The sequence below is a fragment of the Triticum aestivum genome, chromosome 3D (assembly GCF_018294505.1).
Source record: "Triticum aestivum cultivar Chinese Spring chromosome 3D, IWGSC CS RefSeq v2.1, whole genome shotgun sequence".
Classification (NCBI taxonomy): domain Eukaryota; kingdom Viridiplantae; phylum Streptophyta; class Magnoliopsida; order Poales; family Poaceae; genus Triticum; species Triticum aestivum.
In genome coordinates this window covers 562,534,339-562,557,381 of record NC_057802.1, presented here as the reverse complement: position 1 = coordinate 562,557,381, position 23,043 = coordinate 562,534,339, and the positions used below count along the sequence as shown (strand labels likewise).

General features: G+C 46.5%; 1 pseudogene; it reads left to right on the top strand.

Annotated features, from left to right (window-relative positions):
• The first annotated feature begins 18,395 nt into the window (after positions 1-18,395).
• On the top strand, positions 18,396-19,074 carry LOC123075457 (exonuclease mut-7 homolog; annotated as a pseudogene).
• The last annotated feature ends 3,969 nt before the right edge of the window (positions 19,075-23,043 follow it).

Below are 23,043 nucleotides of genomic sequence, written 5' to 3'. Positions count from 1 at the left end.
TCCGGAAACCCAAGGGTCCGACGGGCGTCCCCTCCGGCGACGCCGCTCTGGCTCGTCGCCCGAGGCCAGGCTCCGGCTATTTAAGGCGAACGGACGGCGTCTCGAAACCCTAGACACACCCTTTTCCTTGGTCTTTTCAGATCCACGCCACATATAGCGGCGCTCGCAGGCAGCGCGATCCCAGCAACGGAGACGGAGATGGAGATCCACTCCGGTGCGCCATGCACCAAGAGGGCGAAGCTCGCGCCACCGGCGACGCCGTCCTCTGGTGGCTTGGCGGTAGCGGCTGGAAGCGGCGAGGACCGCATCAGCGACCTCCCGGACGCCATCCTCGGTGAGGTCATCTCCCGTCTCTCCACTAGGGAGGGCATCCGCACTCGGATTCTCGCACGTCGTTGGCGTCCTGTTTGGCCGACCGCTCCTCTGAATCTTGACTGCCGTGAGATCCCTGTCGCTCGTCTTTTTAACGCCCTAGAAACAGTTCATGTCGAGATCATCAGTAGGGTCTCTGCCTACAGCGAGGAGCTTGCTCGTATACGATACATCGGAACTTGGCATCAGGGAAAAACAGTTCCTGGTGATGGTTCTTGCCTTCCAGAGTCCATCCTCTCCAGCCATGTGGGCGCAGTTCTCCGCCTTTGTATACCGGCGTGCTACCTCCAATGCAGACCCTCTACTGTCCACGCCTGGCTTGAGTCCCCCAGATTGAACAATCTCCAGGTGCTTGAGTTTTACTACCTGTTTCCACGATTTGTGAAAGAAACTGTCAAACTATCGCACACATGCTCTTCATCTACGCCCTCACTACCGAAGTCCGTCTTTCGGTTTTCCTGTTCTCTGCGCACTGTGAGCTTCGCGTGTTGCCAGATACCAGACCATTATGTAGAGGTACTTGAACTACCACTGGTCAAGAGACTTTCGCTTGTTGAGGTTGATATATCAGACTTCTCGTTGCAAAGCATGATCAACTCTAGTTGCCCTGCACTCGAGTGCCTGCTGCTTGTTTGCAATAGAGAAAGGCATCGGATCACAATAAATTCCCCTAACCTTGTAAGCATCGGCATCCGTGGTGAGAAAGGAAAATTCATCATCGAGGATGCCCCCTCACTTCAAAGGTTGATCCACGATCTCCAGAGCAATAACATGGAGGTATTCATCGTCTCTGCACCCAAACTGGAGACATTGGGCAAATTCAGGATCTCGCTTGACTCCACAGGTCTTATGGTACTGACATTTCACAATAATTCCAGCTGCATTTCCTTGAGAAAGTAGTTTCATGTCATCCAACCTTTTGTTCTAATAATTTTATGTTTTATTTTCTATGTTATGTGAAGGGTTTGGCGACGGCCAGCCTATCTACAATGCGGCAATCTGTCAAAACCTTGTTTTTGGCCATGACTTATCAAGTGGACCTGGTCATTCACTTGCTTAAGTGCCTTCCAAATCTGGAGAACTTGTTTGTTCAGGTGATGATTCTCACGCCCAATGAAAAGGTCATACCGTGCATAGTGGAGCACTCCTTGCATCTCAAAAAGCTTATCTCACATTTTGTTTGCAATGGATACACCCTATGTCTAGGCATGTTTTTTTATTATTATACATACATCCGTATCTAGGGTAATGTTCGACAAACTGATTGGGACGGGGGTCATGGAATTTATCGTTCATTTTGTCCTTCCATAGATCTTGAGTAACTTTCAACCTTTATGTGTTTTCAGTGAGGAAATGTTCCTGATGGTGCAAGAAATTTTTGGCGTCGCAAGCACCGTGCGTTTCTCAAAGAACACATCATTCATTTAAAGACAGTAACGCTGGAAGATTATGAAAAAAGCGGGAAGAACACTGAGTTTGTGAGGTTCTTTATTCTGAATGCAACGGAGCTAGAGACCATGAGGATTAAGTTTCGCTTTCCCTCAGACTTCACGCAAGAAGTTTACGAACATCAACAGAAGTTGTTCCTGTGGGAGAATAAAGTTTCCAAACACGCCCATCTCAAGTTATCAGCATGCTGCAATCATCTGTGCTTGGATTTGAAACACAGGCGTGTTGAATGCCTGGATTTGTCAGATCCGTTCACTTGTGCCTGCTGGACACAGGGCTGTAGTTAGTTCCTCAAGCTAGTACAGTTAGATGTTGTTGCGCCAATCTGATTCTGTGTTATGTCTAAACATGGCTGAAGCCTTTTGCACCGTTTTGTAAGCTTGTTATAACAATGCTTTTGTGCTATGCACCCGCTGTTCTGAAAATTTGATAGTTTTATGTCACTATCGTGATGCTACAAAAACATTCGTGTGCGGTCGTCGACCAGGGAACAAAAACATTTGGAAGAGAAGAGGCACTGCCTTGCCTGTTCTGCAAGGAACGTGCATCTAGTGCATGTAAACCAGTGCGTCTGCAGTGACCAGACGGCACTGCCTCCTTTCGTGGCAGACTGTACGTGCACATGGCCGTGGCTCTGCTTAATCTCAAACCGTGCTCCCAGCGACCTCAGACTGTACGTGCCTTTCGTGTAAACGCATGTCCGTGAACGAGTTTATGTCTGAGTACAAACAATCGAGTCGGCACTGGCGTGCGTCGGCTTCAGGAGTAAGCGCGACTCTGTAGATTGTAGATTTTATGTGTGTCAGTGCTAGTGCGGTGCTCCTGTCTGACATAGGACCGTGCCTTTGACAAGTCAGTGCCACGTCACCAGAGGCATGGTTCCCCATGCCTGCCAAAGCGACATCTGTGCCTTGCTAGATTACAGTAACCCATGTCTCGTGGAACGATCCAAGACGAAAGATTGCCGGATGCGCCCTCTTTTGAAATATAAAAATATTCAGGAGATCAATATTTGATGTGTGTAGACCGTCACACACCCTCTGAAAGATTGCAAAAAATGAGATACATGCCTTTAGTCAAGTAACCATGTCCAAGCATAAACTTATACTAGACGAGTATCCCTTGCAACGTTTCAAAAGAAGGCAACTGTTAATGATCATTCTTCGAGGATAGCCTTGATCATCAGGAGGTCATCAGTGTTCGCAAACCCTTGCCCCAAAAGATCACAGATGACGCTTTGCATCTTCTTTCTATTCTCCTTCAGCTTATGCACCTCCTCCTTCAGAAAATCCCTGTCCAGCTTAATCTCACCCTTGTCGTCCTTAAGATTATGAATGGCACTTGTGAGAGACCTCTGAATGAGCTTGACGTCTTTATCAACGATACCCATCTGCTTCTTCTGCCTGTCAATCTTCATGGTAGTTACATTAGTTCTTTCCACAGCTGCAACAAGATTCTCGAGCTTAAGGTTCACTTGTTCATTATCCATTTTAAGCCTGCTTATCTCTTCATCCTTTGCTTGCCTATCATCATTGCTCTCATCTAACATCCCCCAGAGCTTGAGTAGGCACCTCTGCATAATGATAGGCCATGGGCGGTTAGCCCATTCGACGACTCCACAGTTCACGCCTCTCTGCGAACAAAAAAGGAACAAAATAAACAGAGACTATTAATACACTACTGTAGAAGCTCTGGAATATAATAAAGTTCACATATACTTGGTTTATAACCTCATTCAACTAACTATGAACCGTGTTTGTGCAATGTGGCACTTCAATGGTTAGGTACCCACAACACTAATTATGGTGCTTCTCCCACCCTGTCTGCGGAGTTATTTCATAATTGTACTTAGTTTCTTTTAAGCCAGCTTGAATTAATCTGGAGCTACCTCTGCAAACAACTTATTTAGAGAGTTTTTTTGAAGAATATACTGACAATTAAACAGAAGTCCCATTTGTAAACAAACATGAGAGTGTCTAGATCACTTCTTTTGTATTCAATGATGTAAAATAAGTAGTGACCTTTACCCTTTTATGTAAAGTAAAAGGACTACACAATGTTTCCTACAATCAACCGGAAAACACAAGAAGAAATCAGTCTTCTTTGGTAGACTACAAGTCCTATATCCAAACAGTTTGATTCAACAAGAAAGTAACTCGGATTTTCGAAAGTGACTAACTTTCACAGCACAGCCGAAGAACCTCCTCCCCGTGTCACTTCCTTCAAAAGCCACACACCTGAGAGGCTTGGTATCGTGAAGACCACAGTAGAGAGGACGGTCGAGCTCTTTGCCACAGAAATCATGGTCTTCGATGGTGTCAGGGTTCTCCTACAAGGACACATGAATGTTTAGAGCTCAGATCTTTTGTTTGGAAAACAAACCCCAGTTCAACGCTCCGCATGTAGCAGGAAATCACCTACATAGAAATCAAAATCCAGTTCAAGGAAGTTCAAGCCTTCCTTCCTCCCCTCTTGTCCGAACTTTTGTGTCGACATGGCCTGGAGGATGTGAGCAGATGCGATGCCGTAGGCGGCGTCGAATTCGAGAGGAGAGAGAGAGAGAGAGAGAGAGAGAGAGAGAGAGGGGAAGAGATATAGTGAGAGAGCGAGAGGGGAAATGAAGCGAGGGACTTCGACATGGTCCGGCTCGACCAAATACTCCACCTACTCGCCAGACCCACCAACCCCCACCCCCCTCCCACGCCCCTTTTTTTGCGCTGGGATGGCAAGGAGCCATTTACTATTGTCAGTAGTTTCAGCTTTGGCGAGCGAGTACACAAAATTTCTTCCCTCTCCATAATTACTCCATAAATACATCGTTATGTGCGTCTTCCCTCCCGAGTCACTTGCTCTTCCGCTCCCCTTCTCTGGTTCCTTCCGTCTTTCTTGCTTCGTCTTCTCACTCTACAGTCCACATAGATGGATCTACGATTCGCCCACTTGCTCTGAAATACAGTAAATTTTTCCCCTCTGCTTAATACTTACGCGTTGCGCACTGTCTTTTTTAGATGGATTCTTGTTGTATGTTACCCTCTTAATTTTAGTTTTTGTGTTAATATCCTACCCCTTTGAAGAGGTTCTATAGGGAATAATCTTGGAGGACAACAGTTGATTTTTTTCCAGCTAGTTCGCTGCAAGAGCTTGTAGATTTGAAGAGGTCTGTGCGTGTTCTTTCATTTTTTACAGAGACACTAACATCAATGGATATCACCATATCAGCATTCGCTCCGCTCTGTCTTACTCGTTGAAACAAGCGTGTATCAGTGATATACAGTCCTTTAATTCTTTGTACCATTAGCGGAGTGTTGAAATAAATTTTCTTTAATAATTAATGAACCCGAGTCTTATATATTGTTACATCTCGCAGACAAAGATGGCGTGTGATGTTTGCAGGAACCTCAACTGTCCCGGTGTTGAATCTGATGTTGCCCAATCTTTCTTGATTGTGTCTTTGCCTCGTTGTTATGAGTCATGCCTGGTAAGTTTTGCTACCAAATCACGCGTGGCCAGTAAAAAACCTTCGTCACTGTATTTGTTACAGTTATCTTTATTCAGCAGTCAGCAACCACACGTATTCCTTCGGAGCGAACTATACTGCGCATGCTTGTTTTTATTTTATAGGCCTTGATGTAATTAGAAGTTCAATTGTTTTGTATAGGTTTAATTAAATGTCATAGATGTTGCCTGTGCCCGTGCCTGAAAGCCAAGAAATTTCAAGGAAAAAAACTCTTTCATGCATTTTTTTCTGAAAATCAGTAAAACATTTATATACCTTTGTCTTAATTTTACTTTTATGCAGTATGTCCCATGCTACTACCGGAACCAGGTCCTTTCTTTGATCTCTTTATGGAAAGATGAAGCTTTCGAGGATGGTTTTGAAGACGAAGATTTTGACCTTGTGTTCGGCACTACTGAGGAATTGTCTTACAGGATTAAGTTTACAGATGGCAACCACAGGTCTAAGTTTCATGGACCTGGATGGGAAAAGTTGATACGTGACTATGATCTGTTTTATGGTGATATTATACAATTGGATTTGCAAGCAGAAGATTTCTTCTTTCCCATTGACTTGATGTTGAGTGAATCTCGAGGAGGTCACAAAGCGTTTCCCAAACCTTCCGTTGGTATGTTCTGATCGCTTATCAATATTTGTTCTGGTTTAACATTTATCTATTATAATTTTACTGTGGTATGCCGTTGATATTTATGTGCTTAATATCTGTGATATAATGTATTAAATCTTTCTTTGTACTCACAATGTAGTTTAAAACTGTAATTTCCCTTTTAAAAGCCAATATTCGTTTATTTTAGTTTTAACTGCTCTATTCATTGCTTCACACATAGTGGCTAATACATGGTTGTATTTATTTAGCCCTTGAAGGCCTCAGTTTATCGGAAAGGAGCTACATAGACGAGACAGTCTACACCCGGGGCATAAAACTTTCCTATATCGACATGGCTTGCATGATTAAACTAGTCCTAAATGCTAAACACATCCCTGCCATTACCTTTGTGCACCGTCTATGTTTCACCAACGTTCACACAGACCGTTTGGTACGTCGTTGTTTCTTTCTCTAAACCACAGTCAACTTGCGTGTCTTCGTAATCTAATGCCAGAATAATTTGTTATTGTACAGAAAATCCCAGCTATTGTTACCAATGATCTTAGGATGAAGCTTGGATATTTGCCTCTCAAGGGCAGCATCAGGCTTGTACAAATTTTCAGCAGCGTTGATTTGCCTGGCACCTACTGTATACACAAAGATGGAAGGATGGCGATCACCGGGATTTCTGCTTTTGCAGATGCAGCTAGGCTGACAGTTGATTGCGTTGTACTCATCAGTATCCAGTGGCACACTGTGCACGTGCAGGACTCGCTCTCACTTGTGATCACCGGTCTTTACAAAAAACGGACTGACGCGATATGTGTACGGTGATGGAGGGATGACATTACACCACATAAATTTTAACTACTGTGGTATTAAGTTAAGTATCGTACGTGTGTTATTTCAAACTATGAGTGCAGTTCAAATCCTCATAGTACATACCTAATAGAACTTATCAGTTCAAATTCTTATTCAAACTATGGTACTGAAAGCAGATGCGATCCTAAACGTGGTTGTCGTCGCTGTTGTTGTTGTTGTGGGTGTGTCTCTCGGTTCGGCATGTTTGCTCAGAGAGGCACTTGAACCTAGTGCAGGTTCAGTCTTGTGTTAAGAAGACTCATGGTCATGCCTCTGTGCTATGATTAGCTTAGCTGACTTTGTGCAGTAAGAGAGGCACAACCGTGAAGTTAGTCAAGGCACGGTCATATATTATAAGAGGGGACGGTCGTGCCTCCCAGTTGTCATTATTTCAGCTGAGTCGTGTACTCAGATAGGCACGTTGGTCGAGCAAGCGGAGGCACGGTCCCATATTAGGAAGAAGACTTGCGGTCGTGCGTCCCATGTCAAAAAGAAGAGTTGCGATCGTGCGTCCGTGCTCAGTATGTTTGTAGTGACACGCTGCTCGGAGAGGCATGTGCGTGAATCAAGTGGAGGCATGGATTACGGGTTGTTGCCACTGTCCGATGTCACTGTTCTCGCAACGACATCACTTAAAAAATACTACTTTTTTTGATAAATGGTGTTTTGCAACACCTCTGTCCTCCAAACCGTCTTTCCAGATCCACCGCACCCGTCGCTCCTAGATGGAGTCCGACGCTTCTAGTACCAAGAGGGCAAGGCTCGTGCCACCGACGACGCATTCCTCTGGGTGTTTGGCGGTACCGGCGGGGACCGGTGAGGGTCCGCCCACCGGATCTGAGGAGCACGGGAAAAAAACTCGTCCGGACCGCATCAGCGATCTCCCGGACGTCATCCTAGGTGAGATCATCTCTCGTCTCCCCATCAGGGATAGCATCCGTACTCGCATCCTCGCTCGTCGATGGCGTCCTTTATGGCCCACCGCTCCTCTGAATCTTGACTGCCTTGAGATCCCTGCCGATTGTCTTTTTAAGCCTCTAGAAACAGTTCATATCGAGAAAATCTCCATGGCGCCTCCTACCTGGGAGCTCGCCCGCGAAAGGCACTTCGGAACTCGGTGCCCTCGCAAATCTGGCACTGACGATACGACCCTTCCAGAAGCCATCCTCTCCGCCCATGTGGGCGCAGTTCACCGTCTCTGCATACCGGCGTGCTACCTCCAGTCCAGACCCTCCGCCGTCGACGCCTGGTTGAAATCATCGAAACTAAACAATCTCCAGGTGCTCGAGTTCTATTACATGTTCCCAGATTTCGTGAGAGAGTGTGTCGTACGACCACTCACACACCCATCATCTGCGCCTTTTGCACTGGCGTCCTTCTCTCCGTTTGCATCCTCCCTACATACCGCCACCTTTGCTCTTTGCCAAATACCAAACAGTTACGTTCAGGCTCTTAAACTACCACTGATCAAGAGACTTTCACTTGTGGACGTTGGTATATGAGACATCTCGCTTGAAAGCATCATCCACTCTAGTTGCCCCACACTTCGGTGCCTACTGCTTACTTGGAATATGGAAAGCCGCTGCATAAGAATAAACTCACGTAACCTTGTAAGCATTGGAATTCGCTGTGGACATGGCGAACTTGTTATAGAGGATGCCCCGTCACTTCAGCGGTTGCTTAACGATATTCTCAGCAGCAACTTGCAGATAACTGTCATGTCTGCACCTAAACTAGAGACTGTGGGCAAATTCCATGATTTTTTCTCTGAATCCAAGGTCACGCGTAACCCTACAGTTATCCAGGTACCTAGTTTTCAGCTGCATTTGTCCGAGTAAACAAATTTCATGTAATAGAACCTTTTGTTCAATTTTTAAAATCGTTGTGCGTGCACCATGCAGGGTTTGCCGGCAGTCAGCCTGTCAACAGTGCTTCAAACGGTCAAGACTTTGCTCATCAAGATGTGTTTTGAAGTGGACGTGGCCGTTTCCCTGATGCAATGCTTTCGAAGCCTTGAGAACTTGTTTATCGAGGTGATGATTCTCACACACATTGAAAGCCCATAACATGCATACTGTACTACTTCTACTGTATGTCTTAAAAGGCTTGTCTTACATTCGTCTGTAAATTGATACACCCGTGGCTAGACATGTTTTAGTATTACATACACCTGTATCTACAAAAAATCCAATAAATACCTTACATTGGATGCTCTTTCGACAGAATCTCTGTTTTTAGAGCTTAAGTATTTTCATTCTTCATGTACATCTAGGGAGGACTCTGTTGCGGAGAAACAAATACATGGCGTCGTAAGCACCGACCGTTTGTCAAACGACACGACTTCCGTCTGAAGACAGTAATGTTGGATGACTATGAACCCTGCTTGGTAAACATTGAATTTGTGAGATTCTTTGTTCTGAGTGCAAGCAAGCTTGAGACCATGAGGCTTAACTATCGCTACCACCAAGACTTCACGGAAGAATTTTACGAAAAGCATCAAAAGGATCTTCTATGGCGCAAAAAGGCTTCTGAACGTGCTCGCCTTATATTATCAGGAGCGTGCAAGCACCGATTCTTTTATTAAAACTCACGCGTGTTGAATACCTGGATTTGACGGACCCATTCAGATGTGACTGCTGAACACAGAGCTGGAGTAAGTTGTCCAAGCTTGCAGGGTTACATGTTGTTGCGCCCTTTTGAACGTGCGTTTCGTCTGAACATGAACAGACAAGCCTTGTAATATTTTGTACCGTCTGTAAGCTTGCCATAACAATCCTTGATTAGAAAGTGTTGTAACTGTGCAAACGAAAGTGTTGTAACTGTGCAACGAGTGTTCAAACGTCAATGTTTCAGCGGAAAGATTCTGAGTATTTTACCGTCACGACACTGACTCTTTGTTAGTATAGTACCATGTTCCCACTGATAATGAAATCGTCAGTGGGAACCTTTCCAATACCGAAGCAAGTCCGTGATTGGTAGGCCAATAAAACCATATGTCTCGTGACATGACGGCTGTTCTTCGTCTTAAGGTCAGACTTTGTCTAGAAACTTCACAACCGTACTTTTCTAACTGAGTATCAAGAAGGTTGGTACACGTGCATGTAGAGCCCTTACTTCGGCGCCTTCTGCTCACACTTTTCTGCACCCAGAGAGGGTTTATGCTGAGTCAGGCATGGAGAAACGCCACGCCCGTGCGTGTAGTGACTCCCCAACAGTGCCTCCGGCGCGTGCATCTACGTGCCTCCATAGCTGACATAAGTCGTGACTGTTAGGTGCCCGTGGAGCCAGACGCCCACGGGTCCAGAGAGCTCACAACGGTGCCTCTGCAGCAGAGCATTCTCACCCATGCCTCTGCCACCACACTTTTGTGCATCCATTGGGCTGACACTCGTGCCTAAGAGGCTTCATTTCCGCGCCTCTGGTGTTTCAATACACGTGCCTCACATGACACTTGCCGTGACCCTTGTGATTGTAGAGAATACACACCCGTGCCTCCATAGCTGAGTATTCTGATCCATGCCTCTGCCACCAAAATTTTGTGCATTCAGAGGGTTGACAATCGTACGTGCCTATAGAGGCTAGACTTCAGTGCCTCCGGAGCCTGCACCCTTGTGCCTCACGTGCCATGAGCCGTGGCTTTTACGTTCCGTTGGAGACACACTGTCGTGGATCCAGAGACTTCACAAACGTGTCTTTTCACCTGAGTGTTCGCAGGCATGCCTCTGCCACCACACTTTTGTGCATCCAGGGAGTTGATAGCTGGCTCTGTGGAGGCTTCAACGAGGTCCGTGCTTGTACAGACTGCAATTAGATGCCTCCACCGCCTGCACGCACGTGCCTCACATGACATTTGCCCCCGTGTCGTGGCGCCACACCCCCGTGTCTCTACAGACCGCGCAACCGTGCATCTCTAACTGAGTATTTAGACACATGCCTCTCCCAACAAACTTCTGTGTATCTGGACAGTTGATACCCGTGCCTCGTGAAGACGCACGACTGTCCACGCCGTGACTATTCCACCACGTCTGTCGAAATCTTCTAGATTAGGTACATATATATATTGTCGTCTTTATGGATCGTAAAACCCTAACCCTTTTCCCAGATCCACCGCACAGAGACCTGCAACGGAGGCGGCACGAGCTTGGCAATGGAGAAGAAGAAGTGTGCCTCTAGCAAAACAAGAAGACGAGGTTCGGGGCTGTGCCCGTGCCCTCTAAGCTCGTTAAGAGGAGCGGTTGTGGCTCGCCCACTGGATCCGAGAACCATGTTGAGTCTGGTCCGGACCGCATCAGCGATCTTCCCGACGCCATCCTCGGCGAGATCATCTCTCGTCTGCCCATAAAGGAAGGCATGCGCACACAAGTGCTCGCATCTCGGTGGCGCCGCATATGGCGCACCGCACCACTCGATCTCGACTTTCGTGTGATCCTTGATACTCGTTCTACCAGATCTCTGGAAAAAATCTGTTGCCAAATCATCCGCGTTCTCCCGGGCAAGCAAATCGTCCAGGAAACATACGTCGGAACTCACTGCCGACATCTTAGTTGCAACTGCCGCGGAGAATCTGTCGCTGATGGCTTCAGTCTTCCTGTATCTATCCTCTCCGATCACAAGGGCCCGATTCGCCGCCTCTGCATCCCGACAAGCTACCTCCAGTGCGAACCTTGTGGCGTCGATGAGTTGTTCCTGTCTCGGAATCTGGACCAACTCCAGGTTTTAGAGTTCTATCATATATTCCCAAAGTTCTTCTACCCAGGGCCCAGGCAAGCACGCAGAATCCCTTCTTCTATGCCGTCGCCACCGGCATCCATCTCGAGATTTCGCTCGTCTCTCCACACCATCACCTTCGCCATGTGCAAACTAGAAGACAATCTTGTAGAAATGCTTTGCCTCCCACTGCTCAGGAGACTTTCGCTGGTGGAGGTTTATATATCGGATGTCTCCTTGCGGAAGTTCATCCACCACGGTTGCCCTGCCCTGCAGTGCCTGCTGCTTGTTTGCAACAAGAAATTCTGCTGTCTACGAATAAACTCAGCTAGGCTTGTAAGCATTGGCATTCGTTCCGACGGAGGAAAACTGATCATTGAGGATGCGCCTTCCCTCCGGAGACTGCTACATGATTCTGTAGATGCACAACTACAGATAACAGTTTTGTCCGCACCTGTGTTGGACACACTGGGAAAAATTTCTGAATTACCCAACGAAACAAATATCGTCATTGGGACTACAGTTATTCAGGTACTGCCTCTGCACGTTACTTTGACCTGCGTTATTCAAAAGCACTTGAGATTCACATCCACGAGCTAATAATATCACGTTATGTGCTCAATGAAGGGTCTCTGCATAAGTAGCCTACACGCGGTGCTGGATTCCGTCAAGACCTTGTTTATCTCACAGACATGCTTTAATCTGGATGAGATTGTTGACTTGCTGCGATGCTTTCAATGCTTGCAAAACTTGTTTATCGAGGTGATGATTTCACACACGTTGAAAGCCCACGCATAATATGCATAATATACTGGCACTAACTCTTAAGTTTGCTCTTCTCGTGTGTTTAGGGGGGGAGGATGGGATCAAAGAGGTATAACAAATGAATGGCGCCAAAAGCAGCGGGTGTTTCTCAATAATCACGACATTTGTTTGAGGACATTAACGCTGGAAGACTATGAAGTCACAGATGCAAACACTGAATTTGTGACATTCTTTATTCTCAATGCTAGGATGCTACTGACCATCAGGCTTAAGTTTGGCATGCGCAGAGATTTCACTCATGAATTTTACAAAGGGCAAGAAGAGGTACTGCAGATGGACAAAAGGGCTTCTAATTGCGCAGAGCTTAAATTAACAACAACTTGCGAGCATATGCACATGGACTTAAAAAACACAAGTGTTGAATATCTGGATTTGCTAGATCCATTCAACTGTAGATGTTGAAAACAGGTCTGGAGAGATGTACTTGCTATATTGAATGAGTGCATTGTGTAAACATGGTCAAGCAATTATGTACATGCTTTCTGTTTTCAATATCGATCATATGTTTCTGGACCCAATGATAAAAGAAATCAGCTCACACAGATGCTCAAAAATCAAACTAGTATCCTCTTGTTTGTCTCAGTTGCTTGGCATGAAATTCTGTCTTTTAAAAGCAACATGTGTCCACTGCAAACCTGCAACTGCTGCAACCGCGCCTCTCCGAAGGACGTCCGTGCACCCCACAGGAAACGAACGTGCATCAAGAGGTTGTGAAAATCATACGTCCGTGTGAACACGTCTCTGAAAACATTTGGAATGCTGTGATAATGACTTAAGGTCAGCAACGAACCTCCAATCACTTTTTAGATGCTGGGTTTCCATTCTCATTGTCATATTGAATAAAACTCATGCATCCGAAGAATTCGTCAAAGCGAAAGACTACGTGCCCCTTTTAATTGCAGACACCGTGTCCCTCCGAGAGACCGTGTCAGAAATGAACAATTCAGAAAACAGTAGCACGGTCTTGCGTCATTTAAACATACACCCGTGCCTCTCTCAGTGAACAAGCAACTTAAAATGTTACAAAAACTGAGGCACTTCACTGCATTTTCTCCTTGCATAACCGTGCGCACCGTGGCTTCACTCCACTGTCCCTCGGAGTGGCCGTGTCATGCGAAAACAACTAGGAGAACACAACTAGGAGTGGCCGTGTCATGCGAAAACAACTAGGAGAACACAAAAGACGTCTGTGCATCGTCCGCATGTACAACCGTGTGCCAACTGCTTAAAGACCATGCGTCTGTCAATGAACACGTCACTGAGAACATTTAGAATACAGAGGCCTTTCTGTGCGTCTCATTCTTATCCTTACAGGACGATGCGCACCGTGGCTTCACGTCCCTGTCCCTCCGAGAGACCGTGCTAGGGAAAAATACTTTGGAAAATAGAAGCATGGTCGTGCGTCATGGATGTGCACAACCTGTCTCAGTGAACGCCTCACTGAGAAAATTTGCAAAACACAAACAAAGCCGTGCCTTATTTGCATGTAAGTCCGTGCGTGTTGGGGTCGTCAGTGCGTGCCTCTATGCTCCTAATAAGCCAATAGTCTTGTCTTTGCCACTGTACAGTAGCCCCATGTCAGTGAGCAGGCGCGTATTATAACTGTTCTGTTTTGTGCCAACCCAGATCGCCCCCTCCCACTCACCCGCTGTAGAGTTCATCGTCTCTTCTCTCTCGATTCTCCCTCTAGATCCAGGGTTAGTATATTTTCTCTTAATTTCTATGTGAATTTTTCGCTACGATCTGTTTTGCTCTCTGTTGGTTTCGTCTCTCCGTGATTGAAAGCGACGCATCTGCGCTGTTATGCTAGGAATTGCCTGGAAATTCGTTGTGATCTAGACCAAATCAACGCAGTACGAGGCCGAACCTGTACACGACCCGTGCCTCTTAGGGGTGGGGTTGATTGGAAGTCGGCGTTTGTTCTTGAGAACGCTATGAGCTGCAGCGACCTGCGGCGTCCAAGTCCTATGTGAGCGATGAACTTGGCCGAGGGAGGTTGGTAGTTTAAATTGAATCCCGTTAGGTCTTGCAAACAATGGCGGTGGCCGGAAGTCCAAGCGAGTGGCCAGACGTTGAGGTCTATTGCATAACCGGCCACAGGGTGCTGGAGGTCTGCGTTTGGGGTGCTGTTGACTGGCAGTCGGCATCTGTGCTTGAAGATAGCGTTTGGGGTCCTGTACGCTGGAGGCAAGGTTAACGTTGATGGATCACCCGTTTCAAATACCACCTAGCCACACATGTTCCGGTGGTTGGCGTCGGCGACGGTAGCGTATGGTCGTGGATGACGTTGTTGCTGGGTGCAGCTCCGACGAATTTACATATAATTTTAATGTTATAAACACTCCTTTGAGCCGCCTGATGATAGACTATTGTTTCTCCTTTTTGCCTGTCTTGTCTTGAAATATACATTTGCTAAAGCTGCTTTTAAAACCAAGCAGCAGAAATCCTTTCACTGATTGACATTGACAACCAAGATTGTGAACTGCTCTAAAAATAGTCAATACTGAATTGTGATGAATTAAGCAACCATTTTTGGAAAATAAAATGCTGATTTAATTAAATTCATATTTCCTCTGTTATTACATATCCCATATCTACTGTTCACCTTCTAATCAAAAGTTGTGCACATGTCTTTTTAGGAAATTGCTTGTGAATGACTATTTATGTAAAAATGCCGGTTTAGCCGAATAGTTTTTCAAGATAATAAAATTTTCCTTGTGTTGAGAATTTCATATAAACGTTGTTTTGCAACGTATTCTAGGGGAAACCATGTGTTGTGATGTATGTCCAACTTCGGTTGCTCCGGACTGGAGTTAGGCGTTCTTCGCAGGGCGATAATAGTGCATCTTCCTCGATGCTTCAAGACATGCCTGGTAAGGAGAAATGTTTGCCACCCCATGCTGCCCATCAGTTACTACCAACTAGTGTATCTTTCTGATGAAGGAAATAAAAGTTTCTACCATATTGTTTGAATGGAATGCCTACATTTAAGCATTTAATGATATGTTTTCAATTTTTGATGTACCTTGTTTTATCAAATAGCAACCTGTTGAAAACAATTGGTACATATATGACAAGCGCTATCTGTCTTCGTTATACATGCCTGGTAAGATTTTTTTTTCTTGCGCAATATGTGCCATGCTACTGCAGGCAGCAAGTCACTTCTTCAATCTATCGGTGGAAAGAGGAAGCATTTCAAGAAGAAGGAAAACAAAGAAATCCAGTACTGATCACCAACGAGGATCTGTCATATGAGATCTACATCACCGATGAACCTAACCGGTCTAAAATTCATGGACCTGGCTGGGAAAAGTTAATTAGTGACTACGATCTTCATTATCGAGATCTAATCATCATAAACCTGGATACTAGGAGTCTATCCAATGAGATAGATCTGAGACTCAGTGATTCTCGAGGAGGTCACAGGCCCCTCCCCAAACCATCACTAGGTAAGTGCACCAACTTCCATCCTGTTTTATCAACTACGTTTATCAGCATACTTTGGTACTCCTACCCCTGTCCACTAAATTAATGACATACTTACAGTCAAAGTTATTTTGAAAACATTTTATGCAATTCTGTTGATTATCATCCCAACTTGATCACATGCATTGAATTTAACCATTCATTTTAAACTTAAATACCGAGTTCATCTGTTTAAACAAATTTGTTTGAAAATGAGTTATTTTTTCCATGCAGCTCTTGATTTTCTAAATGACTCGGAGAGGGAGTACATTGGGAAAACAGTGTTCGGTCGAGGCGTAAACCTCTCATACAGACAATTTGGACAGATGATATACTATGTGTTTGAGTCTGACGACTTCCCCACCATACCCTTTGTGCAGCGTCTAAACGTCACCAATGTCATAAATGGTCGTCTGGTTAGTCATTGAATATTTGTTTTGATCCACTGCCATGGTTTTGTTTGCTATTTTCGATGTTTTATGTCCTTGTACATTGATTTTATCTAGTAATATCGGTACAATCTGCAGAGAATCCCGTCTGCCGTTGTGAGGCTTCTAAAGATGAACCTGGGATATCTACCTCAAAACGGTGGTATCAGCCTAACAGAGATGTATGATGCAATAGACATGAGCACAACGTACTCCATACGAACCGACGGCAGAATGGAGGTGACCGGTTTTTCAGATTTTGCCCGGGAAGCTCAGCTAAGGGTTGGTTCAATTGTCCTTGTCACAATTGAAAAGCGGTGGCCAACATTGGGAAACATGAAGCTGCTGCGGATGATAATCAACGACCTTTCCTGATAGAGCGTTGCCGGTGGCTATACTTCCTAGTTCAGTAATTTATGTCTGTTTTTTGAACAGCCTGTACACATCAGTTTTGTTATTTAGTTATGTCATGGTATGTAACTGAGCATATAATTATGTCCAAGAGGACGGTGGTGAAAATTCCCTGTCAAAGAAGGTGAAACACTTACGTGGGTTAGTTTATTTATCTCTGATAATAATAAAAGGATTCGCTGAATAATAATGGAGGATGAATGGCTGTGGTGAAGTATGTTTCAGAATAGTTTAGTGACATTGCTAGCTCCGCACGTCAGTAGTATACATATTTTTCACTATGGTGCTCCGCAGAATAGCGTCATGCCAAGTAGTTTGTTGCGATGAGCTCAAGTATACACCTCTGTCAACCACACAGCACTTCTCCTGAAAACCTAGCGCCTTCCCCTATGGCTCAGTCACCTTAAACATCCATGCCTTCACATAGGTTCATATCCGTGCCTCACGTAGCATCGTACATGTGCCTCTAGTTGTGCTACTCGCTATATAAGTGTGTTTCGCAGCTGCATGCCCACGCCCCTCGTTTCTTCTCGTTGTTTCTGCCCATCTCGTACTTGCAACTATTTCAGACATGACCGTGCCTGTTGAGTCGGCACATTCACGACTCTCAAGACCGTGCCTCGACAAGAATAACGACCGTGCTTGTAACAGTGCAGCGTTACAGTTGATACATTCAGGACACGCTAGGGACCACCTTGCCACTATTTCAGACATGACCGTGCCTGTCCCGTCGTCACATTCATGCCTCTCAAAGTTAATTGAAAAACATTCCGGAAAAACAGTAACGGACGCCTATTGTCAATACTCACGTCACGTACATTCGACGTTCATTCCTTCGTCACAAAAGTAATTGCCGTGCCTCTGCCATAGAACATATAAGTGTAAAATGATTATTCCTACACTTGTAAAACCCGGAATGCCCTGGATAAATGTCGAATCTCACCTTGCGGCAAAACCATGGAGGCCGGTGCTTCTTAGGAACACATCTGTGGCTTTTTGCGCATGTAGTTGAGTGCACGGCTATTTGTTCGTGCTCGTGCCTCACATAGCACCATAGCACGAATTGACGTCCGTGAATCACGTAACTTCATTTCCGTGCCTGACGTAGCATCGTATCTATTCCTCTACTTGCGCCTCTTGTTGTATAAGTGCTTCTTGCAGCTGCATATCCACGTCTGTCGTTGCTTCTCGTTCTTTCTGTCCATCTCGTAGCGTCAGCTGCAACAGTGCCTCTGAAAAAACACAGCACTGCTCCTACCAGCGAATGTATCACTGAAAACAATTGCCACTCCCAATGAATGTACCACGCCCATGTGTCTGAGAGTTAAACCAGCCACTTCAAGCATGCTTCTCTTGGTCAGAGACTTGTGCCTCTACATACTGCCCCTGCATGCCTCACGAGATAAATTGTAAAAGTTAACATTTGACACAAACTACGCAAGACAACGATCATCTCCTCGACTTGCTGGAGATACGACGGTTGCTAAAAACATAACTACTGATTTTATTTTTATTTTTTATAAAGAAAAACCACGATCAAAAACCCAGGATGTGCACAACCGCACCACCAGGGAGATGAAACCACGATCCAGAACCCACGATGTGCTCAACCGCATCGACAGTGAGATCGTGCACTCCTTTGCCACTTCCCCGCCCTTAAATTTAGAGTTCTGCCTTGGCCTTCTTACACACAAACAACTGAAATCGCCATTGCGCTCCCACTCATTGTGCCCCAAGAAAAACCAGGTTCCAGGAGGACCAGCTGCTCCAGGCCATGGGATTCATCAAGGAATTCATGGAGGTGCAGGCCCACGGCAACACCAAGTTGCACGTGATCCACACCAATGACTTGCACAAGGCGGCAACCACCATCGAGCAGTACGAGCGACACCTCGAATTCGAGTGCCACAAGATCGTCGGAGTTGATGTGGAGTACACCAACGACGTTGGCGAAGATCAGAAACCAGCCCTCGTCCAGCTCTCCGTTGGCAAGGATCATCCGGTGTTGCTCTTCCAACTGAGCGCCGCCGACAAGAACTGCACCAGGTTCGACAACTTCCTCGCCGACCCCAGATACACGTTTGCTGGCTTCTCCATCGACGGCGACATAGAGATGCTCGGGAGCGTCGGACTAGAGATCGCCCACTTCATCGGTCCAGAAGGAATGGAGGGTGCCTACAGCTACCAAGCCTCTGGACTCCCTTGGGGATGTCTCTGGCATCCTTGTCCACGACTACTACAACATGAAGAAGAAGCTCACCAACGCAGAGCACCAGCGCTGGGCGTGCATGCCCCTGTCCATGAGGCACATCGAGTACGCGGCAAAAGATGCTTACGCTGCGTACGAGATATGGAGCCGCCTCACCATCATCCAGGAAGGCCTCCGCCGGGCAAAACTCGAGAAGGAGCAGACCAGGAAGCGCGCAAGGTCCTGGGGCGACTATGACTACTGAAGCAGGTGGTCCCGGCCAAGAAAAGTAACTAGAAGATTGCTCATGCCATTCTAGATTTCCCGTTAGATTTGCTTTCTCTTAAGACTGCCGTTTGCTTGTTCTAAATTTAGATTTGATTGTGTCGCAGTTAACCTTGTAGTTTGCTTCCAGTTTACATATCTTTTGAACAAGTTTATTTCCAGTGCAATGTTGCAGTTTTCTATTATTAGAATATATTGGTGTGAACTGAAAAATATAAACACAGTATAGATACTATACGATTAGCGTAACGCACAGAGCAGATACACATAGCAATCCACAAAAATGACGAGCATGCAATGCACTAGTACCTTTGTGGATGCAGCGTCGAAATGCAGGGACAACAATTACAGAATGCTCCTAAAAGCAGTGCACAATGTTCTAACAAACCATTGCACACACAAATATTAAAAATCGTTCGTATGGAACACTTTGGAAAAAAAATTTGAATACAGAGGTAGTTAGGTGTTTATTCTCCTTGGAAAACATTGCTTACGCCCGTGACCCTCAGAGAAGAACACTACAAAGGCACGGTTGTCTGTCAATAACACCAACTACTTAAAACACCCAAGAAGGCACTTCGGTGCCTCCACTCCTATACACCAATAAGAAAGAGAAAGAAAGTTTCAGGAATATCAAGTTCATAAGTCGGCAATCGTAAGCATTGATACATAATAATTTTTTCAGTTTTATAAGTTGCAATATTTAAACAATTAATTACAAAATTCAATATTCCCAGGTACCTAGGTTTAAAGAAGTCTTCAACACCATACTAGGACAAACAATGAATGCCAAGGGTACAAGATGGCAGATTCATACCGTGCAAGATGTTCCAGTGGTAGAAAAGGGAGAATCAACATTTGCTATTTTAAAGCTTGAATTCCTCTACAATGGTGAAAAGTTTGTCGAAGACCTGGAAGATTTGACAGTAAGTTTATATAGATTTACTTATAAACAACTTATATGCACAAACTCTAATAATATACTTCCCTTCTCCGCAAAATTTCACAGGATGAGGTCGAAGACTGGAGGTCTGAGGCAATGTACATTCTCTTAAGTAGCGAGATGAATCAAGTCAAAGCTAGTGAAATGGGTGACGAGATTAGCAAGATCTTGAGCAAAAATGAAGACTAAAACTTTTGATTTAGCCCGCGAGGCTAATTCTATCTAGACGTGACAAAGAAGTTTATCAATAACTCACATTTCTATGTAATGTAGTTAGAAATTGCGTGTTCATGTTGAAAAGAGAACTATTTCGACAACAGTGCCTCTTACATCATCAGAGAGTGTCAGTAAACTATAAACAACAATGCCTCTTCTTATTTGTACGACAGCAGTGACTCCCAAAACGAACCCTTACGCGTGACTCTGGAAACCACCCTCCCGTGGCCTTGTGCCACCAAACCCTGCGTCACCATGCCTCCGGGCAATATCCACACACACACATACCCTTACGCGTGACTCTGGAGACCACCCTCCCGTGCCTCCAGAGGTGACATGGCCTTGTGCCACCAAAGCCTGGGTCACCATGCATCCGGGCAATATCCACACACAAATACCAAGAACGCCTCAACCGTGACTAGCTCCTACGCACACGTGACTTCACATGGTTCAAACCCGTGCCTCTGGAGGGAACATACCAATGACTTCACGTGACTTTACCTGCTTCAAACCCGTGCCTCTGGAGGCAACATACCAATGACTTCACGTGACTTTACATGCTTCAAACCCGTGCCTCCGGAGACAACATACCAATGCCTTCGTAGTATACACACATGTGAATGCACGCACAAACCTAGCTCGTAGGCAGACGTGATTGCACATGCTTGAAACCCGTGCCTTTCGAAACAAAGCAGCTTGCCTTCTGCACAACCTGCTATATAAAAATTAAACAAGCAGGTTCCCTCGCGCCGGAGGCGTCATGCCACACCACGACGTACAACGCGCCGCACGAACCAGCACGCTGCACGACCAACACACACTTCGACCTATGCCCCCTCCCCCTTCAAGATGTTTATGAAAATTGAACGAGCCGAAGGCGAGCCGGAGGTTCCCTCGCGCCGGAGGCGCCGTGCCACACCATGACGTACAACGCACCGCACGAACCAGCACGCCGCACGACCAACACACACTTCGACCTATGCCCCCCCCTTCAAAATGTTTATGAAAATTGAACGAGCCGAAGGCGAGCCGGAGGTTCCCTCGCGCCGGAGGCGCCGTGCCACACCATGACGTACAACGCGCCGCACAAACCAGCACGCCGCACGACCAACACACACTTCGACCTATGCCCCCCCCCTTCAAGATGTTTATGAAAATTGAACGAGCCGAAGGCGAGCCGGAGATTCCCTCGCGCCGGAGGCGCCGTGCCACACCACGACGTACAAGGCGCCGCACGAACCAGCACGCCGCATGACCAACACACACTTCGACCTCTGCCCCCCTTCAAGATGTTTATGAAAATTGAACGAGCCGAAGGCGAGCCGGAGGTGCGCCGGAGGCGCCGTGTCACACCACGACGTACAACGCGCCGCACGAACCAGCACGCAGCACGACCAACACACACTTCGACCTATGCCTCCCCCTTCAAGATGTTTATGAAAATTGAACGAGCCGAAGGCGAGTCGGAGGTTCCCTCGCGCCAGAGGCGCCGTGTCACACCACGACGTACAACACGCTGCACGAACCAGCACGCTGCACGACCAACACACACTTTGACCTATGCCCCCCCCCTTCAAGATGTTTATGAAAATGGAACAAGCCGAAGGCGAGACGGAGGTTCCCTCGCGCCGGAGGCGCCGTGTCACACCACAACGTACAACGCGCCGCACGAACCAGCACGCTGCACGACCAACACACACTTCGACCTATGCCCCCCCCTTCAAAATGTTTATGAAAATTGAATGAGCCGAGGCGAGCCGGAGGTTCCCTCGCGCCGGAGGCGCCGTGTCACACCACGACGTACAACGCGCCGCACGAACCAGCTCACTGCACGACCAACACACACTTCGACCTATGCCCCCCCTTCAAGATGTTTATGAAAAATGAACGAGCCGAAGGCGTGCCGGAGGCGCCGTGTCACACCACGATGTACAACGCGCCGCACGAACCAGCACGCCACACGACCAACACACACTTCGACCTATGCCCCCTTTTCAAGATGTTTGTGAAAATTGAACGAGCCGGAGGTTCCCTCGCGCCGGAGGCGCTGTGCCACACCACGACGTACAACGCGCCGCACGAACCAGCACGCCGCACGACCAACACACACTTCGACCAATCCCCCCCCCCCCCCCCCCCCCAAGATGTTTATGAAAATTGAACGAGCCGAAGGCGAGCCGGAGGCACTTTTCTTCAATTTACTAAAGTTATTATACACCGTGCCTCTCCTAGTGTTCACCTGTGCCTATAAAGAAGTCACACGATTGAACGATTCTGGAGACTGCCGTTTTACATTAAAAAGTTGCTTTTTTCTTTACTTGAAAGGTCACATTTGATAGTGTTGGTAGTCCCGGCCCGCAACTACACCATAAATCTCCATTACCCGGAAATATAATGGGAACAAAAAGGGAAACGGGAAAGGGAAACAGGAAACCAACCGCGCGAGCTGGTATTTTTTTTGTGTTTTCGCGCGGAAAGGGAAAACGGAAAATTCTGGTAGTTCGAGGGTCAAACTGCAAAACGCACCAAACCACAAACCGGAAAGGGAAAACCGGGAACCAACCGCGCAACTAGTTTTCCCTTGCGGAAGCGCTCCACGCGCGACACTTGTCACGCGCGGAGCGCTCCCGAACCGCTCGTTACGAAGGAGCGCTGGTTAACTAGTTGCTCCCGGAAAAAATGTATGAAAGAAAAACGAGATGGGCCCTTCGGATCACTAGGTAGATAAGCATCGGCGCACGCAAGTCACGGCCGCAAGGGACTGTGATTGAAATGCGTACGTGTGTTTTC